The 14,915-nt window shown below is 30.1% G+C and overlaps 1 non-coding gene and 1 pseudogene across 1 annotated transcript; one reads left to right on the plus strand and one right to left on the minus strand.

The window, feature by feature from the left end:
* The first annotated feature begins 1,095 nt into the window (after nucleotides 1–1,095).
* LOC142326597 (uncharacterized) overlaps nucleotides 1,096–14,915 on the plus strand; it is a 124,061-nt pseudogene continuing 110,241 nt past the window's right edge.
* TRNAE-UUC (transfer RNA glutamic acid (anticodon UUC)) lies at nucleotides 11,493–11,564 on the minus strand. The gene has a single exon. It is a non-coding gene; the product is annotated as a tRNA-Glu (tRNA).

Genomic DNA, 14,915 nt, shown 5'->3' on the forward strand with positions numbered 1-14,915 from the left:
AGTTATCATTGAACAAAAAGGTGTGGCACAAGGTGTTGACATGATTTGTACACATAGAAAGAATTAAAAGTTTTCTTCATTAAATACTGGTGCTTTTTCTAAACAAAAGTTATCAGTGAGGTTGATGATATGCCCATTTTCCACCTTGCAGTATCAGTCTCTCTTCTATATCCTTTATGTGAATAAAATATTTGTTTGCGCTCACATCTGATTATGGATGACTATAAGAGGAAATGTAAAGTTCATTTAAAAAAAAAAATGATCTATTATAAACACCAAAACTGTATTATAATAAATATTATTTCTTAATTACATATGAAGTTATATAAATAAATATATAAATACACATGGTTATTTCACAACCACAATGCATTTTAAGGTCAATATAATATAACCCCAACAGGAAGTCTTATTCTTTAAGACTTTGGGGGTTGGTGTCCCACGGCCCTATCCTCTGCAGTCTTTCTTCCCACTACACCTAGAGCAGCCACAACATTTTACACTACACACATATACATCACCAAGGATCCTACACAAATTACAACATATACCCCTACACAACTACGCAACAACATTCTACACTATTTCCTCTTTCACTTACACTCAGTGACGTTGCAACACCTTACAAAATGCAACTGTAACCCAAAGTGGAAACTATCGTGCTGACTGGTGAATGTCTCTATGTAGTGAGTCTCAAACGTTGTCCTCTGGGCACCTGGGCAAACCCAGTTGTAATTAGGTCTAGCTCCAGTACACGTGCGATCTGCTGGAGTGGTCCGTTATATTGCCGGTACTCGGGAACCAAGATTTCAAATCCACAAAATAATTGTATGATGGTTGGTGGTCTATCTGAATAAAATACCAAACCTTGTCATGTGAAAAGACCTCATTTGGCATTGTACGATGAGGATAAAAACTACATGGATGAAAATACTGTGAATAGTGTTGCATCCCATCCACTGTATAAAAATATACACTTTATTGTTCTTAAGAACAATCGGGAAGGAGGCTCCCTTCAAAAGGTCTCACCATTCCTGATAAATAAAGTTATAACGGGTTCAGATGGTTCACCGAAAAACGTTGGGAAGTTAAGAGATGGATCAATATTGGTTGAGACGGTTAGTGATGAATAGCACCGATCCCTCTTACGTCTTACCAATATCGGTAATATAAACATAAAGGTATGCCACAAATCCTTAAATATTAGCTGAGGTGTCATCTTTTGGAGATGAAAATTAATGAAATAGCTAGTGAGCTTCGTACTCAGGAAGTTGTGGAGGTGAAGCGAATAATGAAAAGGCAAAGCGGAGTGGAAGAACCTACACCTTCCCTTATTTTGATATTTAAACTTCCGTTACCACCAGAGAAAATAAAAGTAGGTTATCTATCGGTTTGAGTACGACCATTCATACACAACCCATGGCAATGTTTTAAATGCCAAGGGTATGGCCACACTACTATGTCTTGCTCAAAAACAGAGATCTGTGCTCGATGTGCTGAGGAAGGACACAGTGACACTAATTGCCAGGAAAACGAGAAATGTATGCAGTGGATCACATACAGCTCACTCCCGGGATTGCCAAATTTTAAAGAAGAGAAGGCAATTCTCAGAATCTGTAGAGAGCAGAAACTATCCGTTCCAGCCACATGAAGAGAATATAGAAAATTAATCAACTCTCGTAACTTAGTTAAACCTGATAACTCTTTTGCCACCGCAACATCTATCAAAGCTCCTTTAAATGCATATAACCAAATATGTGGATCCTGCAGTGATTTAAAAAAACTTGTGCAGATGTTATCTGATCAAGTGTCTTCACTGACAGCCACTCTTTCAGAGCTTACTAAAATGAATAAAAAGTCAATAGTTGCAGCCAGTGAAACCAATCAAGTGTAGAAGGTTAACGCCCCCACACACGCAATTGGTCACCACAAGAAGACATCAAAGCCATACCATCAAGCACATCACAAAATTCACAGACACAGACATTGCAAAAACTCAAGGGAAGAGAAACAACAAGCACGAAAGGCACTATCAGAAGAGGCGCCCATCAACCACATGTTCACTCGCCATGCACACACACTCACATACGCCTAGCAAAACATGCTCTCAACTCTCATACTTACCCATAACAGTCATCAGTTGTTGCTTCAGTGATGAGGGCAACACGCTCAGGTAGGGAGTGGAGTGTCCATGGCCTCAACGCACCAAGGCGACCCCCGCACGCTCGTAGGAGCCCCCCAGGCACTCAGCTGCAGACCTGTCCAGCCCAGCATCCCCGACGTCTTCTTCTCTGCCCAAACTCCTCCCATAGACGGAGCTTGTCTGTCACCTTTCTAGCATATCAATCCACGCAGTCCGTTCGTCCTTTCCGCTCATTAATATTCACTGAGTGTCTTCTGGCTGGAATATATTTCCATAGCCCATAGTGTCTAATAACTCCTTTCACTCTCCCTGAAACGTAGACATCTGAAGTAGACGTGCAGGGGGCTCTCCTCCTCTCCACACTGCACAAAGTTTTACCTTTGCGGACAGGAGTAAATACATCTGGTGATTTAATTCACCAACCTATTCATTTGTAGGCCTACGGTTAAATTTGCATAGTACTTGTTGTCGTTTGCTAATAGCATTTTGGCAATCAGGATTCCACCAAGGAATAGAAAGATGTCTTGAGTTTCCCGATGTTTGTGGGATATATCTATTATCATTGTCAAGTATCAGAGACGTAAAAGAAGTATATTTTTCAAGGGCATCTTCACTACCATCATATTGTAATGGGAAGGCTATATGGTACTTGTTCCAATCTGTCTTTTCAACAATCCATCTGCGTGGTCTTTTTATTCATCTTGTGGTCGACATCAAAAACTATAGTAATTGGCCTGTGGTCACTGCTGTGAAGGTCGTCACAAGCAGACCAATTAAGATGATGGAGTAAATTTGGAGAGCAAAAGGAGGGGTTGATGTTTGACAGTGTACCAGAAGTGATGATTAATGTGTATGACCCATCATTCAATAGATAAAGGTCCAACTCTTGTCTCACTGATTATCATATTTCCTCGAGAGAAGCAGAAAGATGAGCCCCAGGAAATATGGTGGGCATTGAAGTGTCCTATTATTAAAGACGGTGATGGGATTTGCAAGAGGAAATTTGACATTTCTAAAGCATTGAACTCAGAGTTTGGCGAGAGATAGAAATTGCAGATTTGTATCAGTGTAAAGGGGAATTCAAAGGGGACTGAGATTTTTACAGCAACAGCAGGAATGAGGGTAGCTAATTGTAACACCTCGTTCCGCATGAAAACAGCAACACCACCACTCTCTCTACTATAAACAAGACAGTTGTATCTCTTAACATGTATAGCCTCTGAGTGTTACCGCATCTTGCTGTAATAGATGTGTTTCTTAGAAGTACATTATTAATGGTTTATGTACGTGCATCAACACTTTAACATCTTCAATGTAGAACCAAAGACCTCTAACATTCCACTGAATAATGCTCATAAATAAAGTTAAGTTAGATGCAAAAATACAGGTAAACATATGACAAAATTAGTTATAGATGATCCGGTTTTTCTTTTTCAAATTTTTTATTTTAAGAGTATCCGATGCCCTGGGATCGGGCGGTTTCTCTACCATAACCTCCAGTAAACTTGGTATTGGAGGAGCAGATTTAAAAAAATGGGAAGTTGCAGGTGACATCCCAGAGGTGGTTGTGTGGGCTCCCTTAATAGGAGGCTTATTTGGTAGCTTACCACCGGCTGTACTTTCTCCAGTCCACAAAGGTAAAACTTTAGGTACAGGAACTTTCAGAGGGATCGAAATGTTGGTTTCACTGGCTGCAACTACGACTTTTTATTCATTTTAGTAAGTTTTGAAATAGTGGGTGTCTGAATATACTTGATCAGATAACATCTGCATAAGTTTTTTTAAATCACTGCATATATGTAATTAAGAAATAATATTTATTATAATAGTTTTGGTGTTTATAATAGATCATTTTTTTTTTTTAAATGAACTTTACATTTCCTCTTACAGTCATCCATAATCAGATGTGAGCGCAAACAAATATTTTATGCACAAAGGATATAGAAGAGGTATATACTGATACTGCAAGGTGGAAAATGGGCATATCATCAACCTCACTGATAACTTTTGTTTAGAAAAAGCACCAGTATTTAATGAAGAAAACTTTTAATTCTTTCTATGTGTACAAATCATGTCACCACCTTGTCCCACACCTTTTTGTTCAATGATAACTGAAGGTTTGACTATAAAAAAAAATTCCTCAAACACAAATGATAAGTAATATGAAAACTGCTTACTGAATGTAGGAAGCTATCATTTAACAAGCCCCTGCTTTATTTTTCTAATAACTTTGAATGATCACAAACAAAATCTTTAGTGCAAATGGAATAAAAAACCAAATTCACCAGCTGTTTTGTTGTTTTTTTTACCATTCATAAAAATAACTACTTCATGCTATGCCATGCCTTTCTGGGCTTGAAAGCTAAAAGACATGTAAAATTAAGTAAACATAAAATTCTTACTTCTTTATTTAATTAAAAAGCAGATTTTTCAAAAATACTATCAATACTGAAGAGTACAAAACTTATGATTGTCAGAAGTATGAAGAATTTAAAATATTGGTAATTCAAAACATGCTATGTGATTTTAATTTAAGCTTCAGAATATAAGTTAAATCATTTGTTTTTTTGTTCCAGAATCTTAATTTACATGCTAATACAATGGGACACCAATTTTAACTGAATGCCGATTTTACAGATGTCCAACTATCAGGACTGCTTCCATCCGCACTAAGATGTACTAAAAAAAATGAATATACTATTTAAAAAATCTTAATATTATTGAAATAAAATAGTTTATTTGCTTCAATAGGAAATACATTTTTATCAATTTTTGTTTTTACTGGGTTTTTAACTTACTTTTTTGCATTTCATGTAGCACTTTGAGTTCTGAAGTATCTTTTTAATTTTACTGAAATACATTATTTTTTTATATTATCATCATTTTATTAAATTTGATACTCATTAAACATTAAAATGATGTGTTCATTACACATGATAAAATCATTTTTAATTTTACAGTTATTTGGATTTAGCCTTGCAAAGATCAATCCAGAACATAATTCCACTAAAAGGAAAAAAAATTCTACGGATTGTTACTGTGAAGGCATTCTTTTTCATTTTCTGTTTTATTTTGTGCTTTATTTATTTTTTTTCATTTTAAAATCAGGGCCCTGTATACTCTGTAAGTGTTTTCAGTGTTTTAATATATGCGAATGCCTAAATGTTTTTTTTTTTTTGGTTTTTTAAAATAAAATGTAAGGGCCCTTTATACCCTTACATATGAACCTGATGGTGATTTAAACCTCATTTTAAAGAGTGTGACGAGGGCTAATGACTGTTGAAATGATAAACCGATTTAATTTCTTATAAATAAAGCAAACGGATTCATTTATTATTTTAGCTTCAATAATTTAATTTTTATTGTTTGTGTTTATGATAATAAGTTAAATAATTTCTCAAATAAAAATCAATTTTATTTACATTATGAAAACTAATATAGCACCTTTATAGCTCAAGCAAGTTCATAGCTTTGTAATGAATTGACACTATGTAAAGGTATATTCACAGTAGCATCTGTCTGATACATAAGTTAATGTCATGCAAATATTCAAAGTATTATCAAGTGAAGATTCAGGAAAATTATTTGTAAAACCTAAGGTAAACAAGTAAGATATTCTCTCATTTCAGAGAACATTAGCTCAAGTTTGCTAACGTCTCTTTCTGTAGTTTCTTGCTTTATATTTCTTTTTGTATTTTTATTAAGTAGCAGGTTATTTTTTGCGGGCGATTTCTGTTCAAGTCTTTCTATTTTCAGAAGCAATATTTTTTACAGACAGTAATTTTTTTTTATAGGCTTATCTGTATTTTAAATAGTAATACAACTAAAAAACTAAGTATACAAACTATTTAAGAAATTCATTTTTAAATCCGGCTTTCAATATTGAAAGCCAAATTCAAAAAAAAGTTTTTTTTTTAAATTTGGTGCTGAATTTTAATAGTTGAAAATTAAAAAAGATCTGAAAAAGCATAACTTTCTTTTTTGGAAGTCCGTTAAAAAAATTTGTTCAACAGCATGACTTAGTGATAATCCTTTAAAATGATAAAACAAAGAAAACGTTCCAGTGTTTTGAAAGCAATTCTAATAATTCTATATCTCTCAAGAGTTCACATTGTAATCTCATCTTACATTTGGACTAATTTAGTACAAAATCTTTGAATATAAAAGAGTATATAATATTTGAGAGACAAAAAAATCCTTCAATAAAATCATTAAAACATTTTTAATTGTTGCTTTCTATTCAATTGATGTTTTCCTCAACGAACTAGGTTTTCTATATTATATTATCTGTGTGATATACGTACTCATAAATTTATTTATAATTTATATATAAACTTTGTTGATACACTCTGATGATATTACCACATTTTCATTTGATTTGAGTTGAAAAATTGTTTAGTTTGTCAGACTTATTTTAAAAACCTATGATATTAAAGAAAAAACAACAGTTAATGTTCTTCACAGTATGCAAGTAAAATACACTCTGATGTAAAATTTTGTTAAAAACTAGTGTGCACTGGTTAAATGTATTATTTTTATGCTGTTGTATTATTATGGTTGTAATTTCTTGATGACTCGTTACTTATATGAGGAAAAATCAAAGTGTAAAGGGTCATTTTTGTTTTTCTAATTGAGAACTAACAACATTGATTTCTGTGTTATTATCTTTTACCTCTCAGTCTGTATGTGCTTGAAGAAGTGGTTAATTGTTTGGCTGTTTTATTCTATGCCACAAAGTTAAGTTCAATGAAAATGGGTGGATCTGAATTAGAAATGAGGAAATTTTTACAAGCCTAGTAAAGCCTTCCTACATAAAATTTAAGTGAGGGAAGAATATATTGTGTTTGTTCTGAGAAACAGAGGCCAATAAAAGAGAAAAAGAAAGGAGGTTAGAATTAAAGTTAAAAATATAGGGTATAATTAGATCAAAGAGGATAGATAGATAGGAACCATTGGAAGGGGAACCATTTGGTGTTGTGTAGGGTGTAAACACAAAAGATTACCACATAATATTTAAATTTCCAAACTAATAGAGGATTAATTGCCATTCATACTAACAATTGAGTTTGCACTTTCATTTAAATCTTCATAAATGTAGTAATCTAAACAGAACAAATGTTTTAATTGTTGTCATGTTAGTCCGGATAGGCGTAACGATTTCAGATTTGTACCTCTATATCAGATGTTTTGGTGTTGAAGTAGGACCATTCAAGTTGCAAAATTAATTGTTACAAACCTGGTAATCAGTTCACTTGCTTGTAAACAATTTTTCAGAGGTTAGCAATGTAATAAAAGGATTTTACTTTACTTTATTTTTTAAATCTTATCTTATGGATTAATAAGAAGCATGGAAGAGCAAAAAAAAAGCTTCAACTAGTATGAACCCAAGTGTGTTGTAATTAATCTGCCTTAGTTTAATATAAACGTATTTTAACTTCATTTTATAATGAAACCAAGAAAATATATATAGAGTAATTGCATGTGTGTCATTATTAACAACAATGTTTTCTCTAAACTGTTCTGAATAGGTACTTTGTGCAGAAATACAGTTAAAAGCAGACTGATACATACATTGATTTTTAATTCCTAAAAAAAAGTGTTTTCCATTATTAAAAAAAGTTACTTTGAGTAATTTTGTTATTATCACTTAAACCTTGAAACCTGTTTTCATACAGAATTCAAAATTACTGACCTGTTTATTTCTTTGATAGCACCTGGTATCATTGTACAGTTAATACATTATTCATAAATGTTTCTGGGTATAAAAGTTTAAGTTTATAAAATAATGCATATAGTGTTTATTTAGCTTTTATGTGTTGTGTTTGTAGGTTGACTTCAGTTAATCTATTAGATTATAGAACAAGTGCTTTGATATTAATGTAATGCTGAATATATTTTTGTATTTCTGTTGCTTACTGCTTGTTTTCCTGACAGATTCTGCTGAAGGTAAGAAATATTTATGGTTTTACTTACATTATTGGTAGTAGATGAATTGTAAAAGTGTGTATGAATATTTTAACAGGTTATTAATCAATATAAATATTTACATGAATAAAAAAAAAATATGTATATCAGAGAAAAATTGAATTCAGACATCAATTCAGACATCATGTGACTTTCTCTTGTAAATATCTTTTTATTATACTAAAAATATTATGTTTTATTATAAATTTCTCTGGGTCTGGAATAAAGTAAACCCTTTTAGAAAAAATGAGAAAACATGAGCCACTTGTTATTTTTTCTCTAAATTTTTTTATTTACAGTTTGACTAACTTTTAACCCATTTATTTTAATTTCAATTTAATATTTTAAACTGTTTCCTCAAAGTCTTTGTTTAAGCACTTGTGTGTTTGTGATATATTTTTTGTTTTATTTATCTTTGCTATTGTTTTTATTAGCATTTATTTTGTAAAGGATTGAATAAATGAATGTGTGTTACATCTATGTATGTGCTAGTTATTTTATTGTGTGAACTTCTAATGATCATCAGATGACATAAGTGTGTTGAGTAGTGTTTGGATCAAACTCCTAAACTTCTAAACATAAATTTTGCTTTTAGAAGTTTATAAACTTCTAATTGAAAGGTTTCAAACTGGAAGCCATGACTACTTTGTACTGTTATGTAATATATAATAGGTGAGTGGTTTGAGGTGTTCTGCATAAGTTAGTCTGTGATTTTTAGTTTTTATATATTATTAAAGTGTGTGTTTATTCGGTTGCTTATTGTGATGGTGAAGTCAAGAATTTTTTTTTTTTTATTGTAGGCTACTATTTATATCTGTTAATTTTAATTTGTGATTTATTTTGTTTCATCATTGACTGTCATGTGTACTGCTAAGTTAAGTTTATGTTACACAGTTAATTTTCATAATAATATTTATATTATATATTTTATCAAATAAAGGTGGTGGTCACATTGTCATACTTGACCTTGTATTTTTTTTTAATTTAATTTTTTCTGTTACTATGTTTATTACCTATTTTCAGAATATTTTTATTCATTAACTTTTATTAATCACTTAGGTTGGACTATTTTTGCTATGTTTATTTTAACTGAGTGTGTTTACTAAAGTAACATTTTTTTTTATAAAATATACTTTAATATTTTAAAGGAAAGAAGCAACTGAAATATGAAGTAACTGAAGAAGTAAATGAAGGTGAAATAAATGGATATGAAGTATATGAAAAAGTTGACGAAAATGAATCTGTTTCTAATACAGGTGATTCCATTAAGTGGATGATTCTTCCAAACAGTAAAGGGGATATTGATCTGGCAATTTTGTCAGGTCTTACTCCAAAATCTAATGCTAAGGTTGAAGAAATTGATTTTTATCTATACAGTAGGTATGAAATTTACTAACTACGATTACTCTTATTTTTTTGTGTTGTTGACTAACAACATTTTTATAAAATACAGTTTTAAATTCTTTGATGCATATTTTTAACTTCCTAATGCATCGGAATTTAGCTAATATTCTACAAATCTTTGTTTTCAGAGAAGAGTATCTTTATTTTTTGATCCTAATGAGTTTAATTGTTGTGTAGGTCTTTATGACAGAGTTTAAATTATGTAGTTCAATCTACTTTTATGTAGGTAACTGAATAATTCATACACTTTCAAGTAGGTATGATTTTTAGAATGCATTAAAAACTCTTACATGTTTGAATGTTTTAGTTCTGAAATTATATAAATTTCAAAAATGTATAGAATGTAAAGAAAATACAAATATCTACAGATAAAAAGCTTGTTTAAATGTATAAAAATATCTATCAAAATACAAGTAACATAAATATTTTTTGATCTATTGTAGAAATTTGGACTATTTTTGCATAATTGTTATCTATGTAGAAATTACCTTATTTTTGATAAAGGAGCTATCCATAAGTTATGTAAGCATAAAATTATGGTTTTAACACGTTCTTGTTTTGCACAAGTTGCTGTCAGGTGTTAGAAGACCTCCTCCCCCTCAGTTCTTACATAATATTTATTTCAAGAAAAATATTTAAAAATATGAAGCAAAAACTTATTTACAAAAACTGAATGATTTTTAGATTTGCAACTACTTATTATATACTGTTGTAAATAAGTAGTATTTAAGTGTTAATCGTGAATAAATAGTGTTTAAGTCATTACTTAAATATTTCCATTTTTTAATTATATTTCTGCTATGCAAGTTGAAGTGTTAGTATCTCAATCTTTCAACTGGAAGGTCCTGGATTTTAATCCTGAACAGGCAAGCCATTTTTCATTTGGTGCAAAATTAACATTCCATAGACCCATGCACAATTTAATGCTTATCTGGTGAATTAATCATCATCAAAAAAGAACCAATTAAAAGTCTCTAAAAATTAATGTTTTTTTCTAATTGTGATTGCAAATAGTGTTTAAAAGGATATATTTATAATAAATAAAGTAGGAAAAGTAAAAGATGTTTCGTGCCGGTGTACTGGCAGCAGTTTATTTTTTGTATGAAAGTATATGTTTTAAACAAACAACACTTGACCTGTAGTATTAGTATTTTTAAAATATTACAACTTGGACTCCTTAAATTTAGAATAATTTTTTAATAAAAATGATTTAGTTATTTTAATATAAACATTTAAATGCAGCAGAATTTTATTTTATTTTTAACTTCTGTACATTAGGTTTATATATCTCTGGTAGAAATTGAATTATTATCCTCTTTCTGTAAATAAAAATCAAATCATTGGAAATGATTTTAAAATTTGTTTTATAACTTTTTAATTACACTTTACCTGTGTTTTAATCTTGAAAATAGAAATCTATTGTAAAACTTTTAATTTGATTTGGGTTTCCCTATAAAATGTGGAAAATCTTTCTGCAAGGAGTAAGTATTAAATTAGTATCTGAAATTAATTTTAGACCCCTCATACCCATAATAATATTTTATTAAATCCCCTCTTTCTTTCAGTTTATACAGTTAATGGACAACCTCTGCCTAAGTAAAGAAGATTATTTTGTTTTAATTTTTAGACAGTTCCTGGTTGAATAAAAAACAAAAAAAGAACTGCTATTATTTTCATATGAAGAGATGAATTTTTAATATTTCTCACTGTGAGCTTTGATTATTTAAAAAAAATATATATATATATATTAATTTAGTCTCAAAATTAAATTTTCAGAAAGTGTAGATTTAAAAATGAATAATGAACACCTGTTGAATGTAAACATATGATGAACAAACATAATGAAATTGAATTAACACAGCATTAATTAAAATATAATGTTGTGTCAGTCTTGCTTCAAATATTATTTTTATTCTTAGTTTATTTGTCATTTGTAGGGAATTTAAAAAGATATCATAATTCTATAAAATTATAAAAAAAATTCCCATGCCGGGAATCGAACCCGGGCCTTCTGGGTGAAAGCCAGATATCCTAGCCACTAGACCACATGGGAGTCATATCGCCACTGTATATTTACATTCTACATATATATCTCTACATGCACTAAAACCATTTAAGAATATTTATTAACCCTTTGGAAGACCAGTCAACGATATATCGTCATTTGCAATATAGGCGAAAAACACACGGCGTCGATAGTAAAATATACTAACACAACCAGCCGTCGATATATCGCCGATCGGGACCCATATTTTTCGGTTGAATAATAGAAAAATATAATTTTTAGATATCATGGACCAGAAAATATTTGAAATTAAGAAACTAATTGTAGTTTAAGTTTATTTAGTTAATATTATTTATTTCTAAACACGATTTAATGTTATGAGGTACAGCAACCATGTCATGTCAGCTGTTACCGATCGTAGCGAGCTTCATTCTTGTGTGCTGTACCATACTGGTTTGTTTACAAATTTCATCTAATCAGAAATCAAAGACATAACCCAAACAAAAAGATGATACTGTAAGGATATTACTCAGACAAAACCAAGCATGATTATGAATTATAACAAGCATATGGTTGGTATAGACTCTGTTGATATAATGCTTCATTGTTACTTGGATGAAAGGAAGACAATTAAGTACTGAAAAAAAGTGTCCTTTAACCTTTTTGCAAGGATGGTTTTTAATTTCTACGTCAAATATAAGGAAAACTGCTCAGACAACAACTGAAAGCCTTTTCCTAGATACCAATTTATAGTTTCCATTGTTAATATTGTTCCAGAAGATTAGTTTAAAGAAAAAAAATTGTCATGGAATGTGACCTGGTTTGGAAAAGCTGCCAGCAAAAGATGAAAAAATTTGTTGGGTGTGTTCTGTAAGAGGTACAAATTATGCAAAGGGCAGAAAGATATTCAGAACAGGTTGTTCTAGATGTAAAGAAGGGTAATTTGTATAGCAAGCACATTTGTTAATAAGTACAGATTCTTTTCTTTGTAAATTGTGTAAATATGTTTGTAAATATAATTTAAAAACGTATAAATTATTAGAAAAAAGTGTTTTATAACAAGATATTTCACAGGATTTATTGGCAGCAACAGAATGCACATTGCTTTTGAAAATTACATCATTTTGCATGTTGGTAAAATTATGGTAAGCCTATGCATAGGTGTAATAAATAACTGTATAAAAAAAAAATTCTGTCTTCAATCAAATGAAGTGTAATTTGGTTAGAATGTACAAAAGAAAATTCCTCATTAGATAATGTTTCCTATAAATAAATTATATTTTGTCTACCAGTTATAATCAGATAAATTTATTTTTATATGTAATTATTTGATTTTTTGTAAATAAAAAAAAATATATATATTTTTATTAAAAGGGTTGTATTTTATTAATATGTAGTTGCTTTAATGAGAATTCTAATGGCAAATCTATTAAAATCTGTTAAAAATGTCCCAAGTTATAATTGTTAATGCTAATAAAATGGTTAATTTTACTATTGGTCAGTTTTGGTTTATATGCAGTATTCGTAGCCCAGAAGTAATTTTTTGACACTTTTGATAGCTTTGTCTCAAAAGGGTTAATGCACAAGTTATTTACAAAAGGTTGGTTACAGATATGACCATAGAGATTGTCAGATTACCTTAAAGAATTAATATTTTCTTAAAAAAAAAGCAAATTTAACAAATAATTCTTCATTGTAGAAATTATTCATCATTATAACCCACGAAGTAAGTATCATTTCTTGTCCTATAAAGAAATGAAATACATGTTGGTTATTTAAACATGGAAAACACTCATAATTCAATTATAAAATTAGTGATCTGAAATGTAATTATTCTTGATAAAGATCTTTATTTGGAAGTGTAAAATAAATTTACTAATTTTACAAATTTAAATCCCTATGGTACATAATTAAATATGTATAATACTCATTGACCACTGTGAAAAAATGTTAAAATAAAATTTTTTTGTAAAACGACCACTTTGTAAGTACATGGAAATATTATTTATTAATGTGTGTGTTTCAATCTGTATGACTAGTGAACAATCAGCAAACCTCTCCCTACGACCTGATCAGATGAGGATGATATGTATGACATACAAATGAGATGTTGTCTTGTAGAGACTCAGGCCAACCATTCCTGAATTTGAAAATCAGCTCTTAAACAACTGATTGCAATGATCAGTTAACCAATAGACCAGCCTAGTGGGCTATGGAAATATGCTTCCAAAATATATTCTATAGCTGTTGTGCAACTCCTTCATAGTGACACTGCTTGTTTTATTATGAATTATATTAGTGTATTTTGCTCAGTCATGTGACTATTTTGATGATCTTAATTAACTTTAACTATAATAGTCCTTTAATTTCATCACATTGTTACAACTAACAGCTTTATTATTTTTTTTTAATGTATTTCTAGTCTTTGCTCCCTACTGACAGTAATAACTATTTCAAATGAAATATTTAATTCATTTAAACATGATAGTCAGATTTTACATATTATACACATTGTTCATTAATTTAAGAATGCTTGTTAGATACAAAATTTATTGTTAAATTATCATACAACTGGTGTAATCATTATTCACCTTCATAACTGATGTTTGAGTTATGAGGTTGTAGCCCACTGCTCAGATAAAGCATAAAGACAGAGAACACAAGATTGCTATCTCAATAAGAATTGAAATTTAATTCTACTGTTGACAAATAATTTTCTATCAATGAAATTTCTTTGAAGAAATGGTAAACTTCAAATAAAGAATTAAAATTTAAAAAACTCTGTTGGCAGGCAAAATCCAAAAAGAGCTGAAAAACGGTCTATGAATTCATCATGCCTACCATTGTTTAAATATTTTAAGCCAGGACGTCCTACAAAATTTCTTATCCATGGATTTGGGGACAGTGCACAAGAATCAATTATGTATCCTCTTCTTAGAGATGGTAACTTTTAATTTTGATTTGTATTTATTGTTTGCTTAAAATTATAACATTTTATTAATTCATTACTAGAATGAATTAAGTACGAGTAAATTCTGATTTATTTTTACTTCTTGATTTCTGAATTATTGTCACAGTAATTTAATTAAAATATGAATGAAGGTGTTAATGGTAAACATGGTTTTAGATACTGAATAGGCTTGCAGGATTATCTTTTGCTATTTTTGGTAATGAAAAGCCTAGAGGCTTTACAGAAATGTAAGGAAAAGTTTTCAAACTGTTGAAAATATGGCACGAAAATCATGGAAGTTTTATAACTTAACTTATGAAGGTGAGAGAAATAAAAAAATTACCAGTAATTCTAAAAAATGTTCTCTGTATGTGTATGTATATATACCAGGTGTGTAAATATGAAACCAAAATTTTTGTATAGAAATTACACATTTATTTTATGAAAAT

This window comes from Lycorma delicatula, chromosome 6, assembly GCF_047948215.1.
Source record: "Lycorma delicatula isolate Av1 chromosome 6, ASM4794821v1, whole genome shotgun sequence".
Lineage (NCBI taxonomy): Eukaryota > Metazoa > Arthropoda > Insecta > Hemiptera > Fulgoridae > Lycorma > Lycorma delicatula.